At 44.3% G+C, this 27,024-nt stretch overlaps 1 long non-coding RNA gene across 1 annotated transcript; it reads left to right on the top strand.

Annotated features, from left to right (window-relative positions):
• Positions 1-1,312: 1,312 nt before the first annotated feature.
• Positions 1,313-16,723, top strand: LOC147912071 (uncharacterized). The gene is made up of 4 exons (XR_015550324.1): positions 1,313-1,506; positions 14,115-14,277; positions 14,373-14,480; positions 14,844-16,723. It is a non-coding gene; the product is annotated as an uncharacterized LOC147912071 (long non-coding RNA).
• Positions 16,724-27,024: the final 10,301 nt, after the last annotated feature.

The following is a 27,024-nucleotide window of genomic DNA, read 5'->3' as shown; positions in this document are numbered from 1 at the left end:
AGTGTGTCAGTCAGGGCCCAGTCAGGAAAATCCACCTCGCTAGATATTTCCTATCTCTCAGTCTCCACCTATGCTCCCTTTTGGATGGAGCCTAAAGGGAGCAGGAGAATGTGGTTGGTCGAGTCCCAGCCCCACAGCCACAAAGCAGATAGAGAAGAGCAGCGACAATGGTGACCAGCACCGTGAGAGCCAAGTGGCCGAGCAGTCTGTTCAGTTCCGTCTTCCATCACAAGATGTGACACACATTCAAATGACGAAAGCCAGCTGCACAAGCTATGGGGTCTGATGATCACGTCCGCCTCGCTCTGCATTCTTGTAAAATGGGATGATACCACAGGTGACTTCGAGGAAAAAATACAGGACATTGAGATGCTGTCTGCACCATGATGCCACACTGCTGAGAAAATCCAATGATGAGAGAGAAGTGAGGAATTTAAAGGAAGTGTGGATGAAAACCTAGAATTCTCTAGCGTTTGGGTTGCTGTGCTGGGTGGAGTGAGATGAAAAGGAAAAGGCCGAAGAGGGTAAGAGAGCACAGAGCCTGACGTGGGAGGGAGTCGCTGCCTTTGGAGAGCCCATCAGGGAACAGGAGCCCATTGTCATACGAGGCTCTCCCGCCTCCTGGAAAGGGAAGAATTCACTTACTGGTTGCTTTGTCTATACACAAGCATATTTTGACTGGTTCTCTTACTAATTTGAATTTATTAGATAAACTTTATAAATTCTTATCAACAAGTTAAGAAGCACTGGTTGTGTGTCTGCTATGTGCGAGGAGCCTCTGCTTGGAACGCCTTTCTCCCCACTTGTTGCACAGACAACTCCTTCTCTTCCTTCTAAGACTCAGTTTGAATGTCCCCTTCACAGAAGCTGTCCTTAACGGTCAATTTGAAGTTGATCTCTTCTTCATCATTCCTTACCTTAGGCCTTTGTCATTTCCCCTAACGCTAATTATAGTTCATAATTCATTCATTTCCCTGTCTATTTGTTTGCCTCCTCGAGAAGGGCAGGGCCAGGGTCTATATCCTGAGGCCAGCACGGTGCCTGACACATGATAGAGATGAGCGTGACTAAGTACAGACACACCCTGCACAGGACAAAATGAAATAAGACCCACTCCCTTTTCTCAGAGACTTGATAATACTGGGAGGAGCCATACACACAGATAAGTAACAAAACAAGGCATTGCAAGACAATTCCTTTTTAGAGGGATGCAACAATAACTAATAGAAAGGGCCACAGGTGATCTTGGCAATTGCGTGGGTAGGTCCCACTGCTGTTCAGATGAGGAGAAGGATAAGTAGAGAAGGATAAATAGAGCAGCAGAGTGTTTGTGGTAGGAACGGGAGCAGCACCCACCGACTCCTGAACAAGGCTTTTTCACCCACTGTGGTTTTGACCTCCAGTCAGGGTATGTGAGTGTGTGTGTGTGTGTATGTGAGTGTGTGTGTAGCCTCAGCCTGAATCAGCAGGTAATTTTGGTGTCATGGAGCGTCCAGCCTGTGTGAGGTGAGTTGCACTGGATATCTTCTGGTCTGTCTCATTTTGTTTCTGTCCCCATCAGTTGCTCCCTAAGTCAGCTGACTGTGCTATGTCCCTCCTTGATGGTTGTCCCCGTGCCTCTGCCATCCTTAGGGAGTGATGGTAGCTTACACTCATTCTATAGGTGGCATAGGTGGTATTTAATTATATTATTCATGCCTCTCTTAACAGTGCTGTATGTATACCTTCTGTTTGAATAACAAAGTATTCACAATTTGGTATAATCGAAAACATTTTTGAGTATTTCTTGAAAACTCTTGAGGATAATTCAGAGTGCTCTGGGTGTGGTAAAACCAAGCCTGGATCTCAGAGTGTTAAAAAGCTTGCCTGGAAGGAGACCCTGAACGTTGCAGCTTCTGTGAAGGAACTGGCCCAACTCGAGAATTAGGGCGGGCAACCACCTAGCATGGCGAGGACCACCCTGAACCCGGGAGTCTTTGGAATTTATTTTTTCATTAATGAATGCCTCAGAAATTGCACTGTCCCTAATTCCCTTCTTTGAAAGATGGAAACTTTAATGTGCAGTTAATTAAATGTTGTATTGATTTGCAAGCCCTGAGCTCTCGGAGGCCCCGGGGAGGTGGAGGCAAGTTCAGAAATCAAACAACGGGAGGACTGGCTGTCCCCGATCTGACCACAGGGCGAGGGGCACTGTTTGCTCCAGACGCCCGGGAGGCCTTCAAGGCGCCCCTGTGGCCGGGACCTGCGTTCTGGGCCTGGGGATTCCTGCACGGCCTGTTGACAGTGGAAAGGAGCAGAGCCGAGCTCTGGGAGGGAGGAGGCTGGTCCAATCCTCCCTGTCTCTCCAGGCTGCCTGGATTTCAGAGGCATTCTTTTTTCTTTTTTTTTTTATTTCCTAGTGCTTCTCAGCACTTCTTTGTACTGAGAGGAGCTGTGTCATGCTGGAATTCTTTTCACAACAAACTAAAGCACACAGCTGTGGGGCTGGATGCATCCCGCGTAGCTGCAGGCTTTTTGGGTGCAGTCATTTACCAGGGCAGGGGAGGGTAGAAGAGGGGGAGCAGGTCAGCTGCTAAGGTGGGCTCCCTGTGTAAAATACAGTGCTTGGGGGGGCGTGGACATCCGCAGGTGAGTGGGGGAGTATAGCACCTCTGAGAAAACTGAGGCCGGAGAGGGCTTGGTAGAAACTCAACTACTCGGATTCAGAGGTTGTCTTCCTTCACTCCCATTTCATGGATGGGGAAATGTAGTTAAGAAATTCAGTAGCTTCATTTTGCAAAAGAAAGTATGGTTTGCTGCAAATAACTAGCACCTGTTAACAGTGACAAACTTATCTTCCATTTGGCCCTGGCTAAAGGCACAACTTCTGCAGTTACCAAATGACAACTTGCAGGGTTATCTGCCACAGAGCGCTCTTTCCTCAACCCCACGCCTGGCAAGAACAAAGCACCAATACCTGACTACAGTACACTTACTTATCATTTTGGCATCCGAATTCCTCACCTGTAACTATTCTGTGTGGTCATCTTGTTTACGATGCCCTGAAGAGCTTGCAAAGATGCCAGGACTGACTTTGGAAAGTGTTGGCAGTGCTACTATATTCTTATTATGAATAAAAATTTTAAACCCAAGCTGATAAACATATTTTTTTTTCACACTGAATTCATCAGGAATACATTAACATTTTCTAAAAGGTAAAGACAGAAAAGATGAAAGAATTGAAAGGAGAACATTAGGATGTATTTGGCCATTAGGATCCTTGTTTCCATCAGCTCCTGTTCATGAGCCAGAACTTCACCCCACATAACTAACGCTCTGGGAATTAGCCTATGGAATAATTATCACTCCTCATGAACAGAATAAGAGCTTGTTCCCGTGTGTGTGCAGAGCCACTCATCCTAAGAAAGAAATCTGGAGTGAAAGCTCAGAGCATATTTTGCATAGGTCCTGTAAAAGGATCCAGGCAAAACAGGCTTTGCAACATTAGTTCTGATCATATATGGAAAAAGCAGTTACTTTCTGTGGTGACATATGGCTGAGTTGGTACAATGCCCGGGAATCTCAATGTCCCCCTCCCCAGAAGGGTGAGCCCTGGTTTTATCCTTCACCCCGTCGTCACCAGAACCAGCAGTGCAGGCAGCCTGTGGAGAGATCGCCAGTCAAGTCAAATTGCATCCACGTGTGCCAAGACCAAAGCTGCTGTTGGGCTCTGGCAGTCGGCAGGTGCTACTGTCCCCGTCTGTGATAATGAGTTTTTCTAAATCAGGGAAGTTATGAATGGAGCCTGAACCCATCTGCTTCAAATTCAAGCACAGTGACATTCTACAGTGAACAATGGCAACAACAATGACAAAAACAAGAACACTTTTATTGTAAGGGTGAGTCCATCATCAAGTGATGGAAATTTAACCTTGTTCTGAATGCAAACACAATACACAAAAACAAATTCTAGAACTTTGTTCTAGAATAACTAATATGCTATCATCAGTAAATTCATTTCCAAAATTTCTAACGTGGCCAAGCAAATAAATTGAGTTTTATTACAGAAGGGACAGAGGAATGTGACCACTTGAGTGCATGATATTCATTCATTCACTCATTCACTTATCTGACCATTCCTTAGTTCAATTAAACCTCCCTGAGTGCTAGGTCTGAGCTCAGCACTGGGGACACAAAATGATCTTTATCTTCAAGGAATCCAGTCTTGTGGGAGGACAGAGACTTACAACTAAGCTACCGAGTGATGAGTGACGCACACTTTAGTTATGGGGACACCTTGAAGGGAGTGCCCTGGCAATTGGCCCTGGGAAATTGGAGAGGACTTACACCTTCTAAGTGACATTGGGAGCTGAATGGAGGTGGGAGAGGGCAGTGCCTTTGGGAGTGGTCCCATATGGCTGAGATTCCTGGCTCGGCTATTTCCTAGCTGTCTACAAAAGATGGATCCCTTCGAGTCTCAGCTTCGTCACTGGTAAAACGGAGATGGCAATGTCCTCTCCCAGTGATGCTGTGAGGCTTCAATGGGAAATTTTATGGAAACAGCTTAGCAGGGCCCCTGGTGGGAGTGAGTGCTCAGACAGTAGTAGTTTGGTGTTGCTGGGGGAATGGGAGCCTGGGCTGAGACAGGCATCCCCCGGGGACTGTGGGGAGTCCCTAGTGGTCTTCAGCCGGGGAAGATACTCTTAGATTTGTGTTTCATAAAGAACACTTTGTAGACATTTTGGTAAATGGTCTAGGAGAGAGAAGAGTGGAGGATGGTGAGCTGCTGGCTGTAAGATCAGTAAGGAGGGTACTGAGGCAGACTGGACAGACAGTTATGAAGGCCCATCTTGAGCAAGGGACAGGGAGGAAGGAATGGTTGGAGACATGTTTGAAAGTAAAATAGGCAAGAATGAGAGGAGAGAGAGAAAGATAGGGAGAGAGTGAGAAGGGGAGACAGGGGGAGATAGAGAGAGAACAAGACAGAGATATAGGGAGAGAAGGAAAGAGACAGAGAGATAAAGAGAGAAAGAAACAGAGAGAGACAGAGAGAGAGGGAGATGGGGGAGATTTTTGTGATAAGGTTGATGGTGATGACATTGACTGAGATTAAGAATAAAGCAAAGAGCAGACTGAGCGGAAAGGCTGTGAGGAGAAGAGCCACCTCCTCATTCAGAAGAGGAGCCACTTCCCTCAAAATGTGCAAATGTGTTTAAGAAACTTTGCTTACCCCGAATCCAGAAAGTTCCTGCTGAGGTGGTTTCTGTTTGCCCCCTTCCAGTACTCTCAGTTCCCTGACACGGGCATGCTCTCAGCAGTCACTCAGTGGCACTGCTCCTGAATTTAGCATTCTTTCTCCACCTGGAGGAAGAGTGTTCCCAGATCTGAGGGAGGCTTGTGTGGGTGCAAACGGGCTGTGAACTCCGTCCCTGGAGCAGAATGGTAATGACACCTGGTCTGGGGCTGCACTAAGGACGGGAATGAGCGATTTCACAGTAGGTGCTATTCCTGGGCAGTTTGGACTGTGCATCTCCTTGGGGAGGGTCACATATCAGTCTCCACGCAGCTCCTCCATTGCACCTACTCCTTTCCTCAGTGTCCTGGAGCCTGCAGGTGCGACCAGTCCTCATCCTTCGTGCCTTCATCAACACCCAGAGTGTGCCTCCTCGTGCCAAGCTCTGTCGCGGGCACAGGAATGGAGTGATGATCCAAACAGATGGAGTCCCTGTCCCCACTGTGCTTGTAGTCAGGAGAGGGGCTCTGCTGGTCTAATCCTTTTCTTCAGCTGCAGCCTGAGGGGTTAACCTCTTGCTAGAGGCATTCCAGGCAGGTAGCAGCTTGTGATTTGAGAACCAGGGGCTCACCCTTCACTTTGAAACCACAGCTGCTCTGCCTGCTGGTAGCGCTTCTCTTAGCCTTGGCTTAAAGGGCCTCCAGGAGCTGTTCTCAGGAGACCAGCACCAGGTTCTCCCACAAAAAACATGTTGCGGGGGAAATGCAAAGAGTGTGGCCTCAATGAAGAGACGAGGACATTGCCGTCTCTTTTATAGGTTGGTACAGACTTTTCGGTAGTCTAAACCAAGGATTCCTGTAACTAGTGGTGTGGTTTTAGCAGGTGCTCCTTCAGGATGCGGCGGTGAACATCCACTGAGCACTTTGTTCGGGGGCAGGGCCTGGGCTGGGGGCTGCCAAATGCTTGACCTGTCTAAGCTACGTCCCCCCCCCCCATGAGATCCTATGAGGGCAGTAGGATTTGGGAATCTCTGTGCTGTGGGCGGGGGAATGGGAGCTCAGAGAGGTTAGATAACTGATTTCTGGTCACACAGCTAGTCATGGTTGGAGATGGTTTTTGAACTCTGATTTTTGGATTCTGAGAACAGAACTCATTATTTTATGCCTATTGCCTCTTCCGTATTTCTTGATTTTCAATGATTTTATTTTCCAATCTTGTTGGGCACTTCAGCAAAGGAACTGGAGTTTTGGGGAAGCTCGAGGAAGAGATACCAGGTGGAGAAAAAGTGCTAAATTCATGGGCCATTTGGAAATCAAATGAGCCCTCTTCTCACCTTTTAGTAACACACCCCACACACCTCTGAGACAGTGATGCAACACGCAGTTCTCAGCTTCAGGAATGCAACCCTTGATCTAGTTATTTCAGGAACAAAAGACTTAGTTCAGGTTGGTGAACCCTTTGAATGCACACTCACTCAAGTTTGAGCAGTAGCTGGCCCTCCAGCTTTGGCTGAGCCCGGCGACCTGGGGCCCAGGAATCTGCTACTGGTCCAGGATGAGCTCCAGACAGGGGATGACCTCAGAGATGTGACATCTGAGGCCATATGCATACAGCCAGTGCCCCAGTCTCTCTGGAGGTCTGGAGAGACAGTCCTCTCTCCTTCCCCCACACGTCCTCAAGGAAAAGTCCAGCAAGATGGTCCCTTTTCACTATTTTATAAGTAGTTAGTGGAGAAGGAAATCCTATCTAGAAAGCATTTTGCAACTCCTCCTTCTCTGAGCTTCATACGCCTTGGGAGACTCCTAAATCCCCACCCAGATGGTGGGTCCCTCTGTGTCCTCCACTTCCCTAGGAACTAGAAATCAACCACGGATCTATCTTTTACATCCTTGCTTGGGGGTTGGGCTCTGGTGTTTATTTATCCCCAGTTTGTTTATTCTTTAATATTTATTGAATGAGAAGCCATTCCTCTCTAAAATCCTTCTGTCTACCCTCCCACATCACTAGTTCTTAGTGCACAAAAATGTGTTCCAAATATGGAATTTTTCAGATTCTGCATTTCATGCTACTTTTAGCTACGTTTCCGCTCCCCTTGCCTGCCGTCTGCCCCCAAGGCAGCCCACAGTCCCGCGTGAACAGGGAAATGGCAAAGGAGTGTTTGAGCCTCCAGGATATTTGCAGATACTGAAAAATGTTCTATAAACATTTTTATTTTTCCTGAATTGTATTTCATGCAAAAAACACATTATACTTTAAATTCTTAATGACCAGAGTAAGAAGAGCTACTGGTGAAGAAAGGTCACTTCATATGGCCCCCAGCTCCGGCAGAAGATGGATTCCAGAAACCAAGGCCTGCCTGTGTCCATGGATGAGGAGGCAGAGAGCAGACTGCTCACTCCACTCAGCGCTGGAGATGTGTCTTGTGCCTCCTACCAACGGGAGAAGGTTCTTTGCCATCTCAGGGGCCTGGGCTTCATGTGGCTGGGGACAGTGAGGTCAACAGAGCAACCCAGACCAGCCTCCTCCTTGGTTCCATCCTCAAGAGGGCAGTGACAGGGTTCTTCTTCCCTGCTCTCTGTTCAGTGAGTTCTCTCTCAGATACAATCTTAGCTCTAAGATTATAAACCAAAAAATAGTCTCATGGAACAAACTCCTGCCACCCTCCACCATTTCTGACAACTTTTAGGTCAATTATCTGAGCCTATTATTACTAATTTGTGTTTAAAGGAAAGTCAAAGACCATGAGAGACCCCCAGATATTGTCCTCATTATGTGTGTGGCTTTCCGTCAGTTAACTAAGGGGCTATTGAGGGGATATGCAAAGAGCATTCAGAAGGGAAGTTGGTGGTGACACTCTCATGAGGCCTGGATTGCTTGACTGACCTTGTCTCTAGTTCGATTTGGAGAGGTTGTATCAGAATTTGCCACGCTGAGCCAGGTGCTCACAAAGCTCCATCCTTTCCAGGTGTGAAGATGATGATGGGTCTGTCAGGCTTTCCGCAGAAATGTTACCAAGCGATTCGACCCATGGGGTTGGTCGGAGTGTGGTTGGAGTGAATGATGCTCGGGGGTCTTTGGCCCTTTCTATGGACAGACACTGAGTCTATGGCTCACTCAATGGACACTCTGGCCTTTCTTAGACCATGAGCTGAAGGGAATTGGGATGAGCTCATCGGTCACTCAAGATGGGCTGTGAGCTGCTTTGGCCTTCAAATTGCTTATTTGTACAAATTAACATATTTCTTATATGTGGGGAAAAAAAGGCAATTTAGACCCAAATACGTGGAAACTTTATTATTCGCCCCTCTGCAGGGTTTTAATCCCCTTGGGGGTGGGGACATCCCACCCGAGTGTTTCCTGCAGCATTTAATAAGGACCAACCCTTGGAGGAGGCTCTACCTTACCAGGCATTTCATCTCTCCTTTTACCCTCACCATCTGCCTAAGAGCGATGTATGGTTGTCATCATGTTTATTGTGTAGCTGAAAATTGAGACAGAGTGTGATTAAGTGACTCCCCCAAGATCCCACAGCTGGCAAGGGAGCTGTGGAGCTGGCCTTTGGCCTTTGAGGGCACTCTCCTTACCATCCTGCTCATGACGACGTCGTGGAGGTCCTGGGGAAGATGCGTGGCATGGGGGAGTTTGGGGAATTGTCTCACTGCTTTCCTCTTAAATGGACTCCTTTGAGAGAATGGTAAGCCTAAGCCTGCCCAGAGAGATGAGAATCTACAGAAATGGTAAAGCCCTCTAGGGAGGGACCATCTAGCTCTCTTTGGCAACCTCTACTAATGTCCTAACAATCCTCATTGTCAGGAACTCCTTTCTTCTTATTGAACTGAAATCCTTTTCACTCAAGTTTAAACCACTAGATTCTCACTCCCTGCTAGATGGGGATGAAGAACAGCTGGTTACAATATTCTTCATGTAAATCCACAATTCTTGAGAAATGAAACACACACACACACCAAACAACCTAATTCCTATACACACCTTCACTGTAATAGTAAAAACCTCAGAGTTTTGCCTTTAGGATTATTGTTTTTCCTTTGTAAAATATTGCCTATATTAAATATAATTTTCAAGTCTTCAAAAATAATATTTCCTAGCTGGTACAATTTCCAAGTGCATATTTCACAATGAAATAGTGGATCCTTAAATTATGGAGTTTTAGAAGTCTTGCCAATAAACTTTTGAAATTATGAACTAGAACATCTTCCTATAGTATACCATAAATAATCAATTCTAGCAAAGAAAGTGTCCATGAACTTCAGAGTTACATCATATTGTCTCCTGGAATCTTAAGGAGTCAAGAACTAGGTTCTTAAATTCAGAGCAATGTATGCTCCATGGCAGTCTGTGCTAGGTAAGAGGGTAAGCTCCCCTGCTGGGCCCTGTTCTACTTTTATTTCCGTTCTGGATTACTTTTGTGTGTTTTTATGAGATCCTCTTCAGAAAGGAACGAGGGCTATTCAGGTAAACAGCTGATTTCCAGTTGGGCGACACCGAAGCAAAGGGCTTGGGGCGGATGGGGTGCAGAGAGGGCGGTGAGGAGGCCTAGGAATCACAGGGAACACCACCAAACCCTCGTGCCCCTCTCAGCTGCCCTCCCTCCTTTCTGCTCCCGGCACCCACCTTTGCTGTCACAACTACCAGCAGCTGCAGAACAGTGAGGAAAAGGGGAAGACGCACGGAGAGGACTAGAAGGTGGGCGCAGATTTCGGGGTGGAGATCCCTTCTGATTCTGTTCCATAGGAGAGAAGGTGAGAATGAGCAAGAGGAGGGAGGCAAGGTAGAGGGCAGAAGAAAGGAATGGTGCGAGAGGAAGGGAGGCGAGAGGCAGGCTGTCCGTTTCCGGGAAAAGAAGAGGAGACGACGATGACATCTCCAGGCGGGGCAGCCTCAGGGCTGCTGGAAACCTGCCCCGCGGATGCTGCCCGGAATCCCGCAGGCTGCCCGCCTGGCTCTCCGCCTGGGCACTGAGGGTGTCTCGGGGTCGCACCAGTAAACCGCACTCATGGGGTCCTCACAGTTGCCACGTTCTCTCCACTCCCATCCTGCCTGAACTGCTGCAGGGCCTGCTCGGCCTCCTCTCCGTCCGGCTCCGTCCCCCTCGGCCCCCCGTCTCCGGGCCTCGGCAGCTCCGGCCGGCGCACGGCAGATGCCCCAGGACCTTCCCGCTCCGGCTGCTGGCCCGTGCCCGCCTGCCAGCTGCCTCCTGCCCCCCACCCCCGACCTTGAACCCGGTGCTTCGGCCACCGGGAAGTACTGGTGGTTTCCCCAAAGAAACCAAGCCTCCTCACTGCGTTTCCTGTGCTGCCTCCTCCATCGAGAATAATAAACACAACCACGACTATGCGAGCTCGCCCGAGAGCCAGGCACTGGCTAGACTTTGACCCTCTGGGGTGGGCACCAGGATTATCTCCATTTTCCAGAGAAGTAAACTGAACCCTGGAGAGGTTCATGGATTTACTGCGCATCTTGCCTGCGTGAAAAGTGTAATAGATAAGGAAAGGGAGAAAAAAAAGAACTGACATACATTTAGCACCTACTGTGTACCCGGCTATGCTGGGCGTGGATGTGTGTTCCAGATCTAAGATGCTATGATTTGAAAGCCAAGCTGTCATATTTTTCCAGAATAGAGACTTTTGATCAATGTTTAGTTAGAGGAGAGAGAACCTGTCTCCTGCAGACTTCGTTTCTTGAGCCGCAGCATTTCCTGGTGTGATAAGGTAAAGGAGTTTCTCTCACTTGCCTTTTTCCCATTGTCAATCTGCTTTTCATTTCTTTGCTGGCAGCTGTTGTCTGTCTTTGAGTCACACGGAACCACTTGCAGGAAAAGCTCTAGAGAATGTGGGAAGAAAGGGAAGGGAGGAGAGACAAAAGATAGATTTTTTTTCAAGAAGCAGGAAAACATAAGGAAAATAAAGGTGTTCTCAAGTGTGTCGCCTGCAGCCTTGTCAGGTAACACTTCTTTAGATGGCTTTGCTTCTCCTCCCTCATGCCTGGCTGATTCTTCATCATTTTTTAACCTCTCTTTGGGGACAGGGACATGAAAGTGAACTGCAGGTCAGAGTAAGGAATGAGGGGTGCTGGGGCTCTTTGTCTGATAGCCTCACTTCGTCTCTGTGTCTGTGCCTTTCCTGGGAGCAGGTGAGGCCGGTTCACCATTCCCGTCACATCATCCTCCCTGGATGACAGCCTCACACCTTCATCCATCCATTTACATTTCAAACTGCCACCCGCCTTCTCTTGATTAATTATTTAGTAACGCTGGTCACTTGTGAGCGTTTCTGAGCTCATATTTCACGTAAAAGGTCCAATCTTTTTTTGTCCAAGTCTTCTTGCCCAGAATCCTTATGTGGTTTTCTAAATGAAGTGCGGTGTATTCCTTTTGAGCCCCTGGCGCCCGATGCGCTGTCGTCCCTTCTTTGCAGCAGTGCACCTGGACGTTCAGTTCGGAGGACTGGAGTCTGCCTGCTGGATCCTTCTCTGCCTACCTCTGACCGTGGCCGACCCCCTGTGAGAGTTCCAGTTTTTAATAACTAAATCAAGGGGTTTGGAATTCATAGCCTCAAGGTCTCTTCTAGTTTTAATTACTGATGGAATCTAGGAGAAGTGGTCGAAGGGACATGGGCTTCAGAATTCAAGAGAAGTTTGGGTGTCTCCCCTGGCTCTGGCACTTATTTGCTTATTTGTGTGACACATCGGGTAAGTTACGTAATCTGTCTGAGCCTTACTGTCTTTGCCTCTATAATGGGCATGAAAATACGTAGGTGGCAGGGCATTAGAAATGCATGAAGCTACACCACCAACAAAACATACTGAGTGTGGACTCTGAGGTAGATGGTGTACTAAGGATTTAATCTTGACCCTCTCAAACACTGCAAATACAACAGTTGGCACAGAATCAACCCTCAAGAGCAGTTAGGCATTTATTATGGTAATACTTTTACCCTATGTGAAATTCTTACCACTATTGCTGTGGTGTGGTGGGAGTACTCCACAGGAAAACAATCTCGGTTCTCTCAGATAGTAACCTGGGTTTGTCCTTTGGACTTTTGAATTCCAGTTCTAACACTTATTAGTTGTGTGGTTTTTGGAAAAATTATTTAATTTTCCTGGGCCTCAATTTCATCATCTGCAGAATGGTCCCAATTCATCCTACCTCTGGGGGGATATTGTGAAAAAATTAAATGCTAAGGTAGTAAACCCCTGGCGCTTAGTGGGCGTTCCATAAGTGATTTTGCTTTCTTAACATCGTAATAGATTCGTATCTGTTCACAAAATCAATTCTCAAAAATAAAGAAGGTTCCGATTTTTCTATTTTGTTACCCGAAGTATTATTAGACTTCAAAGAAAACAGAACACATCCTTCACCACATAAGAAAACTGAATCTACTGTTTTTTGGCAAGGGAAAAAAAAGCATAAACACAACTGACATCAATTCTCTGTGCATATTGCATCTTGTCTCTCCGTTTTACAGTTTTCGGAAACCAAAAGTCCATCTGTCTCTAAGGACCTTTCTAGTTTCTAGAAAAGAAAACACTGTCTAGATATAGTAGTGCTGTTCAGTTTGGCTGACTTAACGCCCCCTTGTATGCTTTCCTTCTGCTGGCATGTGCGTGAGGCCAGGAGGCTGATTTAGGGCTGCCACTGCCCTGGCAGGTTAACCCCCATCACAGGTCACCTTGCTCTGTTAATTTCATCACAACCTTCCCCGGCTCTTCGTGGTAAAATCACAACAGAGGAGAGCAGGCAGCTTGATGCACATTGCTCATTTATGCCTACAAGAAAAGAACAGCCAAGATGTCCCGGACACCAGAGCGCTGCCTTCTACAGTGTTTATACAATCCCAGATCAACCCGACAGCTACCGATCCAATGAGTCCATTCACTGTGCAGCACACTGTATTACTTGATGGAGAGGGCTGGGCTTGAGAACATTAAAATCTTGACTTATTTTTCCAGTCCAGACTTTTTTGTCCCCGTTTGCTTATTAGTTCTAAACTATATACTTCCTGTGTCAGTTTAAATGTCCCCTTACTCTGTAAGGGGAAGAGAGAGCAGACTCTTGTGCATTTTGGCAACATGTGGCATTTACTAGTCGGACTGTAGGAAAAGAACAAAAGAAGAAATTGCATCTATTTCCCATCTTTAGAAAAAGCGATCAAATTGCCAAAGACAGACAGATCTAATTTGATTTTCAAGTAATTTCTGGCCCCACAGAGGGGCAGAGGAGGTGATGTGTCAGGCCCCGGGTCTCTGTCCTGTGTGGGGTTGACAGCTGCCTGCTGGGGACTGAGCCTCCTGCCCCACATGGTGAGACTCCAACCTCCAGTGGGGAGGTCAGCATGTGTGAGGCAGGGGGAAGCCGGGTGGAGGGGGGGTCCTGGGGAAGCCCTTTTCAGGCCTCCTCCATCCATGTATACTTCACAGCCCCCCATGCCCATCCTCCTGGCTGCCCCCTGGGCCAGGTCTTAGGTGCAGCCCTAATCTGCCTATGAGATGCCAGGTGCTGCAGTTGTAAAAGTGTGGCTGGCAACTCTCAATTTCCTCAATTTGATATACCAAGAACAGTGTCGTCCATGCTTACTTTCTAAAAGTCGTTGTGAAGATTAAATGGAATAATACCTGTTAAGGCTGATAAAAGAAGAAAACAGCATAAACACACAGACGTTAAAAAAAAATCCCTGCCAACTAAATAATAGATGAATTAGAATCCCAGGGCCAAACTCTGCACGCCCAGCAGCGGTCGTCTCAGGAGGAGGGGTGGGGGTCTGACCTCTGTCAGGTGACCTCCCATCAGTCATGGGGGATAATGGCATGTGGAACAGCTAGGGTGCCGAGTGCCACCTGGCTGGAACTGCTTCCCCGCCCCTTTTATTCTCCTTCTCTGGCCCAGGTCGGCAGCACTATCCACTGTGCCAGCAGTTGGTATCTCCAAGACCTGGCGTCTGGGGCGGAGGAGCTGTTTGAATGTGCAAGGCGGGTGCTGCCAAGCTGGCCCATTGTAAGGAGCTGCCCTGCATTCAGCGCTCACCAGGAGGAATACCAATTGACGCTGGGTGAGTAGAGAATGCGGAGTCTCTGTTACGCTTCTGGATGAAGGGAGGCTAGAAGCATTTTTCAAATAATCATAATTTTTCTTGTGTATTCCCAGGGCTGAATAAGATGTTCCTTGAGCCAGATCTAGGCAAAATTGTGAAGTTTTGTCTTGGCTCCCATTGGTTTTTTTAATTAAATCTCTGAAAATGGTTATCACACCCAGGTAAGATGGACAATAGTAGGACTACAATTCAATCTTCATTCTGAAGAGCGTTTAAATGGGAGTGAGATTATAGTACTGCTAAAATAAGATTAATGGTAAAGTAAATGCTGGTGTACCAGAACAGTCGAGGGGAAATATAAGGAACAGCCCAGGCTGGTTAAGTGGAAATGTCATCACTGCCACGTAGGTAGAGTAAGTTACTACCATTGAAGATTAAGTCGGACTGTGAATAAAGCGAGACCCAGAATAACTGTAGCTTCGGCAAGATAGAGGTTTATTTCTCTTTTACCTGAAAGTCTGGACGTCGATGCTCCAGGGTTCTGCTAGCCTCACCCTCCTCTCCTTTCTCTCTGCCCTCTGCAGTGACCGCGACCTCGCGTGTCCAGCACACCAGCCTTCAGGGATGTCAAGCCTCCATCTCCTGCTGCTTCTTTCCTGTGGTTCCATGTGGGCTTCCATTCGCAAGGACACCTCTTGGTCCAAGATGACTGCTCCAGAGCTGCCCATCACACCTGCATTTCTGCCAGCCAGAAAGAGGGATTAGGAAGATGTGGCCAAGGGCAGATGCCTGCTGTTTCTTAAGGAAGGTTCCCAGAAGCTCCTACACAACACTTTCACTTACATCCCACTGCCCAGGCCCTAGTCCTGTGGCCATGCCTGGCTGTCTCTATTTGGTTGGCCAGCGCCTGCAAAATTCAATTACTGTGGATGAAGTGAAGAATATATTAGGGACCACCCATGGTCTCTGCCATTCATGTAATTTCAGGGACTCTGGGCATGGCCTTTTGCCTTCACTTCCCTTTCCACATCCCTAGTCCACCTAGCTGATGTTCTCAACAGCATCATCTTTCATCAAGACAAAGTGGACTTTCTCATGCTGCGATTTTCTCCGAGACACCTGTAGGGTTTCTGGTGCTAGTTCTTTTTCCCAATAATCCCCCAGCCCAGCTGAGCTGGTATCATGGTGATTCACCTCCAAGATACCATTTCTTTCTCTTGTTCATATTCATAGAGAGCAGTAGCTATTATAGCAGCCAACATTAACCGAAGCTTATTAGATGCCTATACTCACAGATTTTAGTCTTTTTCTCATTTAGTCCTCAGCATAGCCCTAGGAGATAAGTGCTCGTAGTAGAGATGAAGGGCTAAAGCAGGGATACACACTACTGTGGTTGTACTGCCTAGCCCTGGCGCTAACCATGACGCACACTGCCTCTCCTTATCTTGTCTGATCTCTGGGTAGGGTCAGGCACCATGCTGATTCCTGAGGAGGAGGCACATTTCTCTGGGTCCTGGTTCTCAAGGTGTGTATATAAGGAGTGGTGGTGAGGTGGAAGAAGCTAAACTAAATTCCCAAGTGAATATAAGGCAGTTTGCTAAGCTCCAGAAGAGGTGAAAGTAGGTGAGTTTCGCCATAGGCGTCCAGGAGACGTAACGTTAAGGCACTAGAAGGGAACTATAAAACGAGTTAATTGCTTTACGCCAGCTGCACCTCCTTTCCTATGGAAAAGGAAGCTGGAGGCCTTCTCCAGCCCCTATTCCAGTATAACGTCATTTCCCTGTGGGAGCCAAGTGGCAATGGGGCTCCTGCCCTTGAGGATCTGGTCACACATGACTGGAATCCTCATTCCATGGCCTTGGGAGAACCCCGAGTCCTTCCTGCAATGTCTTTTTCTTAGTGCTGGCTTCTGTGAGCCTCCTTTTTGCTTCAGTGCCTAACTGCTGCCTTCCTAGCTCACGTCATTGTTTTGCATCAAAGGTCATTCTTTCTTTTTATGGCTGAGTAGTATTCCATTGTATAGATATATACACCACATCTTCTTTATCCATTCACCTGTTGATGGACACTTAGGTTGTTTCCATGTCTTGGTTGTTGTGAATAATGCTGCAATGAACATGGGGGTGCAGATATCTTTTCAAATTAGTGTTTTCATGTTTTGAGGGTATTAAGCTAAGTGAAATAAGTCAGATGGAGAAAGATAATTATCATATGACTTCCCTCATATGTAGAAGATAAACAAACAAGCAAATATGTAGATATGGAGAATAGATTGGTGGCTACCAGAGGAGAAGGGAGTGGAGGAGGGCGAGAGCGGTAAAGGGGCACATGTGTACAGGGACGGATGGAAACTAGACTTTTGGTGGCGAACACAATGCAGTCTATACAGAAACTGAAATATAATAATGTACACCTAAAATTTACACAATGTTGTATACCCATGTGACCTCAATAAAAAAAATAGTCACTCTTACACATGTCGTTTCTGAGTTTAGTAGCTTTATCAAAGACTAGGGGGCCCTAGTCTCTGGCCTGCCCTCCTTGCCTTTTTTCTCCCTCCTCTGGATTAACTTCAGCTTTACTTGTCTAACACACTATTCCTTAGCATTTGTGAATTTATATCCAACCACTGATTAAAGTATTTTCCTCACCAAAAACTGATTCCCCATGCTGTAAGAGATTCTGGAGAAGTGAAGTGTCCTTCTCTTGTTACTCTTGTTTGGTGGCTAGATTGGTACAGCAGAAATGAATCTATATCTTCAGGTAAGAAAGAGATGGCACGGTGCTCCTGGAGGCTGGTGATGAAAAGGTTTTGGCCCTTCTCGTGGGCCTGGAAGGCAGGGCTTTGGGATCACGGTGAGCTCATTGTCCCTGAAGCAGTGGGACTTGCTGCAATCTGCAACTTTGAAGATGGTTGCAATGAAAGCATCTGCTCCACAGTGCATGGGTTTGGCCACTGGTGGAAGCAGTAGACATGCCTAGTGCTTTCCATATCTAGTCTCCCTTCATTCCTGAGCACCTGGGAAGACTCAAGCTGCCCTGAAAGTAGTTGGAGGCCATGTGACTAGTACTGCCCAATGGGCTGAGTAAAGAGATGTGTCGTTTTTTGTCAAGACAGGTAAGAGTTTTCCCTGGTGAGCCATCGTTGAAATGATAACATTGCAAGCTAGGAGGAGGCTGGATCCCTGACACACCAGATGGATGAGAGCCCTGCTGATCTGCAAAGGACTTTGCATGCACAAGATATGAGCTTCTATTAGGTGATAGGTACTGAATAGAAACACCAACAGACGGAATACTCCTGTTATTTTGGTCTTTATTTGTTACCGTAGCATAACATAGTAAGTCCCAAAAAAGGCAGGAATTTATATAGATTTTACTCTGCTCTACCACTGAGATACTCCTGAACGTCTAATAGATTCCAAAAGTTTGATGGTCAGGCGATGTTTTGGAATTAGAAGAAAGGAAGGATTTTCTGTATCTTTACTTATTTCTGTTTTTGTTTTTTTTTCATAAGTGGCTATGATTTCAAAGAGACTAGGTGATGAGGTGACAGGTACTGAATAGAAACACCCCAACAGACAGAATTGGAGAGAAGCATTTGGTAGGATGGTTCCTGAAAACCCCCTCAAGCCTCTGCTTGCCTGATTGGTGTTCTGGAACAACTGCCTGACATGAGTAAAAAGGAGAGTGTGGTGCCGAATCCGTATGCTACCATTCCACCTTTCACAGCAGCTGAGAATCCAGGCTCTGTTTCCATTAGTACTCACCAAACATAACAAACACATATCACACCAGACTAAAAAACCCCTGGAGGATACTCTGTGTCCATTCTGTTCAAGTCTGCAATCTGTTCTGAAGATTGGCAAGGTGGGACTACTGGTTAGAGAAGTAGGAGAGGGGAAGGCAACCCCAAAGATGATTAGGGTAACAGAGAATTTGCATAGTCTGCTCTTGGAAGCTTAAAGAGTGTCTAATACAGCACTAAGTGAATATTTACTGAGCAAATGATGAGGATGAGTTAAGAGTGAACACGTCAATTAGTAGAGATTCTTCTCTAAAAACTCACTTTAGCAATGGAGAAAAAGTCCGCGAATCCTCGTCAATACTACCTTCTCCAGCATGGCTCACCAGCTGGCGCAGAGAATGGCAAGATCTGGGACGACTCAGACGTTGTGTGTGACTCCACATGATGGTCCACATTTAATTCTCTGTCCTATATTCTCTGATGCTGTTCCTGTGGACAGGGACATTCCAGCCACAGAATAGCAACTGGCTACTTCTGGATTCATTCATTCTAGAAGTGAATCCAGACAGCCGGTGAAGGTGCACATGAGCAATCCTACTCATGTGTATTATCTGTGCTGCTTCCAGAAAAATCCCTCTTGTAGAAAGAAGAACAAAAATAATGCTGGGATCTAAGAGGATGTACTTTGTTAAAAAGGAAACCTCTTCCTAACTCCCGGACGAAGAGCCAGAGGTTCTGTCTAACTAAATGCCACCTTTCTAATCTGACTTTCGGAGTTGCACCTTGAAAGATGGAGAGGACCCTCTTGAGCTGATACTTCTCAGAGAGGGAAAGGTTTGTTTTTACTCCCTTGACAAGGAGTCTCAGGCACTGTCTGAGTGTTCAGTGATCCTGTCTCTGGCAGGTGAGTGCTCACGATTCCCGGGGCTATTATTACCAGTTCTCCAGGCGGATGGGCTGCCAACGTTCACTTGTCTTGTTGAGAAAAGAGAGAGCAAATGAAATCTTCCCGCTTTTTTCTTTCTAGGATGCTCTCCAGAAAGATTCCCGTTAGCCTGACTCAGAAGAGCAGCAGCCTGTGCATGAGCCTGTTACCCTCGAGAATTTTCTTTTCCTTCCGTAAGATCTTGTGATGGGCACATTTTCCACTTCTGTGGCTTCCTATCAGCTTTTGAAATGGTTGACTAGAAGCTAAAGTTATTCTAGCATTGACTATGTGGTCTCAGAATTCCCACAACTAGTTTTCCTCAAGGTGAATATTAGGAAGAGTTTGGCAGCAAGCCGTATGATGAGGAAGGAGCACTGCAATGGGAGTCCAAAGGCGTTGTAAATTGGGGCAAGTTACTTCACCTCTCTGAACCTTATTCTCATCAACTCTAGATAAGAGAGTGGACTAAAGATGCTTCTAACTACCAAATCCTTTAAGTCCTAAGAAATTGTGCTCCACAGGAGAAAATATTGGCAAACGTGTTTAGATCCTCTCTTGCCATGTTTTTGTAGACTAGTTTGAGAGAGTTCTGCGTTCATCTAATTGCACTATCTTAATTTCATATTGAAGACATAGTTTCAATAACTTAACCCTAAGACTTGTACACTGGCTGACTTCCAGCCTTCTGCTACCAAAGTATATGAATCAATCCAGACAATTACTGTCAAGCCTCCATATCACAAGGCAAAGGAACAGGGTTGGAAATTCCGAGAAACTTGTTTTTTGTACAGCTGATATGGTTAATTTGAGAGACCCCAGTGGAATATTTTCATTAATGATTTCAGTAACTATTATATTTAGATAGTTCTGGTTGGGTAGAAATCTATTAAAATTGTAAAGTTTTGGTTCATTTACCAACGAGAAGGACAAGCATCATTCTAGCTTTTATTTTTCCTTTCTAGAACCGTAGCAATTAGAGGAATTGTATCATGAGATTGAGCAAATAAATCAGCCAATCCCAGCCCAAAAGTAGTCAAAAGGCAAACCATTAAAACCCTCCCCAAATCAGAAGCTTCCTGGGAAGCAATGTGTTAACATAGCACAGCTTATGAAATGAAATAGACAAGATATAAAATTTCCAATACAAAAATCCCTCAACAAGGACTTTTCTTATGTATGTCTCTATTACCATGATAAAAGTGAGAGTTGACCAATGGCTCTATAAATTTAGAGCAAATAGGGACAATTAGGTCCTCAGGGTATATCCTCATATCTCCTTTACTCACTTCAGATTCATAATTTTAAAGATTTTTCTTTTATATTTTTATGTTTATGGTCCTTGGAGGAGGCTGAATACTGCATTTTGACAGAAGAATCTGAGAGAGCTACAATTCTAGATTCTGTAAATTTTTCTTGACTGTAGAAATGTCTTAGTTTTAACTTTGATCACTGTCACATTGGTCAAGGTCTTTTGAGGAAATATACATTTTATTGAAAGGTCAATCCCCAAGACTCATATTATTGAGGTACTTTTCAAATGTTAAAATTATGGATGGCTTGCTTCATATACTTTACCCTAAAATGAAAATTCTGGCATTCTCATTAGCTTTCTCACAAAGCAAGCCTTTAAAGCTTCCCCAACACATGTGAAAACCAAATTTTATGAGGATCCAAGACCAGCCAAGAAACTTTAACAAAGACTAGATTTTCGAACAGCAAATCTTTAGTTGTGCAAAGGACATTGCTGAACTTCTGGGTTGGAAGGTATCCTGATCTACCTAATTCTATTTATGAAACTGCGTATGTGCTTTGAAACTCCATTTAGATCCAGCTCGTTCAGCCAGAGATGGAAACCATATGTGTGTCTAAGGCCCGTATGTTTGGGCTTGGAGAATCTTAGCTTGTGTGTTGATTTCCAACTCAGCATCATTTTCAGATTAGGAGGCATCTTGGGTATATCCTTGACCCTCTGTGTCAGGCGGCAATATTTTTATTATCCGTTATTCTTCTTGGATGAATCCTATTTCCGTATGCTTAGAAAGGTGCTGTGGCCTTTTGTTCTCAGAAGATTGTTCTAAGCATAATAGAAGTTTGAAGTAAATATGTGGAAAATTCAGGCTCACAGTCTTATACCTGGGTAAAATAATGTTTTGTTTATTGGTTATTTGAATTCATTAGGTCTTCTTTCTTCCTCGATTCATTGTTTCTTTGGTGTAGCATGGCCTTTGGCTTCTGCTGCACATGCAGCCAGGAATTGTGGGAGTACCCCAATGTGAGGATGGCTGGCTATCCACCAAATCTATTTTCCCATTCTCTCAAGGTAGTAACTAGTTGTAGCCAGGCATGTGGCCTCTTAGCCCGGGGCTATGTTTCAAGCCTCACTTGCAGGCATGTGTTGAAGTTCTTGCCAATGAAATGTGAGCAGAAGTGATAGGAGACATTTCTAGGCCTACGTCCCAACACATAGCCTTTCCCTTTGGCTGGTACTAAAATACAGAACAGGCTACAACCAGTTTTGAATATGCCAATGATGGCACTATCCTGGGGATGGTGGAGAAGCTGGTGGAAGGAGCTGAAGTCCTCTCATGGTTGCAAGGAGCAGAGCCACCTGCAGACCCACCCGGACTACTGCGTTAGAGAGGAAAAAAGCTTCTTTGTCCTTAAAATTAGCTTTTTACTCTGAAATCGTATATATCCCTCAGGGCACATGCATCATAATTAAAGGAAAAGAAATCCTTTTCTGCATGCAACCAAGAGAGAGTCTTAGGCTATGCTGACACAGATTCAACAGGAAATCAGTTTTCTGAACAAAAAATACATAGATCCATTCAGGAAAAAATGGCCAGTCTGGTTACTTGGCCTCAGTATTTAGAGGCAGAAGGAATGTTTATTCAGCTTAGGAATTCTTCATTCATCTCCTTCGCTGGATGGTTATTTAAATCTCTACTCATGAAATTTTTAAAAATCAGGTTAATGAAGGTAATCACTGTTTAAATGTGTATTTTTTAGTGCAAGTGGGTAGGTAAAAATGAGGAGTGAAGTTTATAAGATTCTCCAGAGGGAAGATGCCAGGAAGCTCATTTCACTAGGTCATTTCTCTAGGGGTGGGGCTTTGGTGGGCAACCCTGGGATTTGGCAGATGAAATCCCGTGGATCTCGGTGTATGATTTTACCTGGCTTAGCCTCAATTCCCTAAACCAGGAAATGGTAATGATGATACCCACCTCGTTCATTTTTGTCTTTGATAGATCATATGAAATAATATCTATATGTTACCTGACACATATCACATATTCTATAAGCAATGACTTGTGTTCATCGGTTGATGGCAACTTCTCACAGGTTCCCACTGCTGGTGGCAGTTACCTGGTGTGGGCTGTGAAAGCAAAGATAAAGGTCTGTGGTTCCATGAGAGTGAATGAGGTGTAGCTGGACTTTCAGATTGGCTTCCCTCTGCTTAATTCAATGTCTAGAAGAACAAAGATGTGCCAAGGCTTTGAATGATCTTGAAAAGTGAAGACATTTTTAAACATAAACGAAAAAATATGCCATAAGTTTTTGCATTTTTCACATTATTTCAAGATTTGTATTTGAATCTATGTATCATATTTGATTGACATGATGTAGTCCAAGGAAATGTTTGAATAAAACAATACATTGTTCAATGGCACCATAAGTATTGCTTGTATAATATTTATAATATTATTGAATATTGAAAAAAAGCACTACTCGAGTGTTTTGTAGACAGATTCCATATGTCTTTTTTTCACATTATATGGTTTAATAAGATGGTGCAGTGGAGGGCTTTATGCAAAGCCTGGTAAGTACTAAGAAACAATAATGTAAGCTATGATGATAAAGGCGGTTATTGCTGTGATAAAATTTCTATTTCATCTTCCATATACTTTGATTTTGAAGACAAATCATCATGACCAAGCTTAAGCTTCTTTTTGAACGGTTTTCAATTACAGTCTCTAGACCATTTGAGAATTTGAGAATCACGTGTTTGGCCTAGAATGATGTCAGATGTGGTTTTAGGAAGTCAGTTGATTGAGAAGATTTTGAAATAGTTGAAATGATCATCCTCAGAACATAGTGGGCTCAGTAATTGATTTTGGCAGCTAAATGATCAAGGTAGAAAAGTTCATGATGGACTTAATATAGTGATCAGAGTCAATTAAAAAGTTGAACAAAATGAATGAATGGCAGGACCCAGTTTGTTGATTGTATGTAGATATTTTTACTTCTGTGGCCCATTGTTTTCATGACTTCGTATGTTAAATAGTTGTGTTTGTATACAAAAATAAAGTAGATGGTTGAAGCAATTATTCATAGAATCCAAATTCCTTTTCTCTACAATCACCTGAATAATTTGTTAAATATTCAGAATATTAAATAAAATTTGAGTACTGAATTATCTGAGTACAGAAACGAGTATATATGCATTTGCAAAAATATAAGTATGCACAGTATAGCCAGTGATGGATTTGTTCATTTGATAAGACTAAGGCAAACTTTGTCGATTTATCATCCATGGAGCAATTGGTTTCTTTGGCTCCGTGGCCACCAACTGGTCCAAACCCTGACCAAGCATCTTATACATGTCTGTCACTTGGCTGCAAGGAAGAACAGGAGTGAGAGAAAGAGGTGGGTTGGTGCATTGCTATTATCATTCCAGGTAAGACAACTCGGGTTACATGCTCTTCTGATATAGATCAAGAATGCCGTGATTCTATGTGAAGGATACATCTCTCAGTTGACCTCCAAATCTCAGGCTGCCCTTTCTGAGTCTCTTGGTCTCTTAAATGTGGGATTTCCTCATGATAGCTTATGCGCTGTCACAATTTTTTCACTAGACTCCTGTCGTCCATTCCTGTGGTTTCTGTTTCATTTGTACTCCATGTCTGCACCCTCCAGTGCAGAGGTTTTTCCTAAACTTCAGATGCATCTCCAGATTCACTTGTTTATTAACATCTCCATTTGAATGTTTCTGAGCCACTCGGATCCAAAATGTCTAAATCTGACTTTATCACTTCATTTTCACCTCTCTTCTAAATCTATGTCTCTGCCAGTGCTTCCTCTCTCTATCTAGGTGCCCAAGATTCCCCGTCTCTCTACTCCTCCCCACAATCAATCAATCATCCATCACGTATCTGTCAAATCTCCATCTCCCCTGGCATCACTTTATTTCAGGCCACCATCATTTCCCAACTGGCCTTTCCTTCACATTTCCATGTTTCCTCCTGCCGGAGGATTCATGCAATTCCTCTGCTCATACTTTTCCTTCATAGCATTTATTTTGGTTTGTAATCACATACTTGTAAGAATATGTGATGCTAATCTCTTTCTGTAAATGTGAGCTCCATGAGAGCAAGAACTGGGCCTATTTTCGTGTGCAATGTCTGATTATCTAGCATATGGTACGAGTTCAGCTCATATTTGTTGAATGAATGAATGAATCAATATGGCTTCTTGCTATCGCCTAGTCATCCATCTCTCTCTTGGGTCTTGCTCTTCTCTACTCTAATTGCCATTTTGCAAAATAGACGGAACATGTTAAAGCACATTTAACATGCCACGTCCCTACGTATCATCCTTAAATGAATGATAAAGTCTGAACCTCTCCACATAACTTAGACTTTCATGATCTGGTCCCCACCAATGTCTCCAGTCTCATTTCTTTTGTTTTTGCTGCTTATCTCCCTCCTGTCTCCCATCTCCATCTTCTGTCTACTCCCGAACCCTCCTAACCTTGCTAACTTCTCATCCTCAAGGTCTCAACTTAGATGTCACCTGCCAGGAATCTTTTTGTGACCCTCCAAGATGCTTCGTAACCCTGCTTTGTGCCTCTACAGTAATTTGCATCCATCATAGCACTCTGAATGATAACACTGATCTGTTATGTGTCTTTCTCTCCACTGGACTCTTGAGGGTAGAGTCCAGCGCCTGGGAGAAAGTAGGTGATCAACATGTGTTACTAAGTGGATGACAGATGGATGCTTAGCTCCTAGTGACAGGATACATGCTGCTTTTGTGGCCCAGGACTCTGTCTCAGAGGGTTGATGAGTTAGGACTAGTGTAGACTTGTGGCCATCTTGGGTCAGTGGGTCCTGGAAAGGTTCCTCTCAATCTAATGGATTCTCCTGATGCTGCTGGGACCCTCACTAATAATTAATAAGATAGGGTGAGGAGTGAGGGAAAGCAATAACTGCACAATGAGGAAGGAGGAGTGTGAGTGGCGCCTAGATAAAAATACACATCGACAGCCCAGGAGACAGTGATAAAGAGCCAGCAGTGTTATCGCTCATTATAGTCGGAGTGATTTGTGATCTAAATTGTCCCATAGTGACAACATGACTGGGTGACGGAGTTCCCTGATTTTGATTGGGATGTGATTGCTATATGGCAATGGCAAAATTCCTTGGTACCTTTGGGAATATGGATCTTAATTCCAATTATTATTCTGATTCTTAATTCTAATTCTGGTGAATCACAGAACTGCCTGTCATCTCCTTCCTTCTCTTTTTCTCATACTTAATTAGAGTTGGGTTTTCAGTGATATCTTGCCCTTTTGGTACTCAGGTTAATTTGTAAGGAAGCTCAACCTTGGTCAATAGTTAAAAATTTAAAGTAATATGCAGCAGAACTCCTTTTTTCGTATACTTGTAACTTTTAGAAAATTGTGCCACTTAACTGAAGCTTCCGTGTCTATCATAGCCCGAACTGAAACAGTTTTTAGGAATTGATAGTTAACTCATTTCAGATACTTTTCAATTAGGTTGAAGATGGATCGTATTTGTGATTTACGAGTAACATATCAGTTTTTCTAGTTATTAGTGAATCAAAACACCTACATTTAAAGGCCTAGAAATATGTGGATATAAACATAAGAGAATTTAAAAGCAAAGACAAATAAAAAAGAAGAAAATATTGTTAATCTACCATTTGGTAATTGTTGAATAAATTTTAGGTATGATTTTCTATATACTGAAGACCCGTCTTTATCCCCGGTAAGGCTGTATCAATATTTAATAGTGAGTTATGCGGTGAAACCAATAGAAGTTAGTTGTACAATTATGTTCACTTTAATTCAATTCAGCAGACATATCTTTTTAAAAAATGTAAGTGTGTTTATTTTTTAAAATAAAGATGGTATATATTTAAGGTGTACAACATGATTTGATATACCTATACATACTGGAATGATTACTACAGTCAAACCAGTTAACATATGATCTCCTTACATAGTTAGCATTTTTTGTGTGTGATGAGAGCATTTGAACTCTACTCTCACAGCACATTTCCAGTATTCAATGTAGTGTTATTAACTATAGTCAACATTCTGTACATTAGCTCTCTAGACTTCCTCATCCTACGTAACTGCAACTTTGTACCCTTTGACTAGCATCTCCCATTTCCCCCAGCTTCCTGCCCCTGGTAACCACCATTCTACTCTCTGCCTCTGTGTATTCCACTGTTTTAGATTCCACATATAAATGAGATCATGCAGTTTTTTTCTTTCTGTGTCTGGCTTATTTCATGTAGAATCATGTCTTCCATGTTCATCCATGATGTTGCAAATGAAAAGATCTCCTTCTTTTTTAAAGCTGAATAATATTCCATTGCATATATATATCATGATTTCTTTATCCATTTGTCTATCAACAGACACTTGGGTTGTTTCCATATCTTGACTATTGTCAATAATGCTGCAATGGACATGGGGGTGCAGATATCTCTTTGAGGTACTGATTTCATTTCCTTTGGGTATATACCCGAAAGAGGGATTGCTGGAGCATATGGCAGTTCTGTTTTTAGTTTTTTGAGGATTCTCCATACTGTTTTCCATAAAGGCTGCACCAATGTACATTCCCACCAACAATGTACAAGTGTTCCCTTTTCTCCACGTCTTTGCCAACACTTTTTTTTTTTGATGATAGCCATCCTAACAAGGGTGAGGTGATATCTCATTGTGGTTTTGATTTAATTCAGCAAACATTTCTGGAGTTCCTACTCTCTGCTAGATACTGAGATGGTTACTAGGGATAAAAAGATGGCTATAACTTACCTTTGCTTTTCAGAAACTCAG

Source organism: Ceratotherium simum, chromosome 40, assembly GCF_057802395.1.
Source record: "Ceratotherium simum simum isolate JZ-2026a chromosome 40, ASM5780239v1, whole genome shotgun sequence".
In the NCBI taxonomy this organism is placed as follows: Eukaryota; Metazoa; Chordata; class Mammalia; order Perissodactyla; family Rhinocerotidae; genus Ceratotherium; species Ceratotherium simum.
Note: the sequence above shows the minus strand (reverse complement) of the source record. Positions and strands in the feature narration are given on the sequence as shown.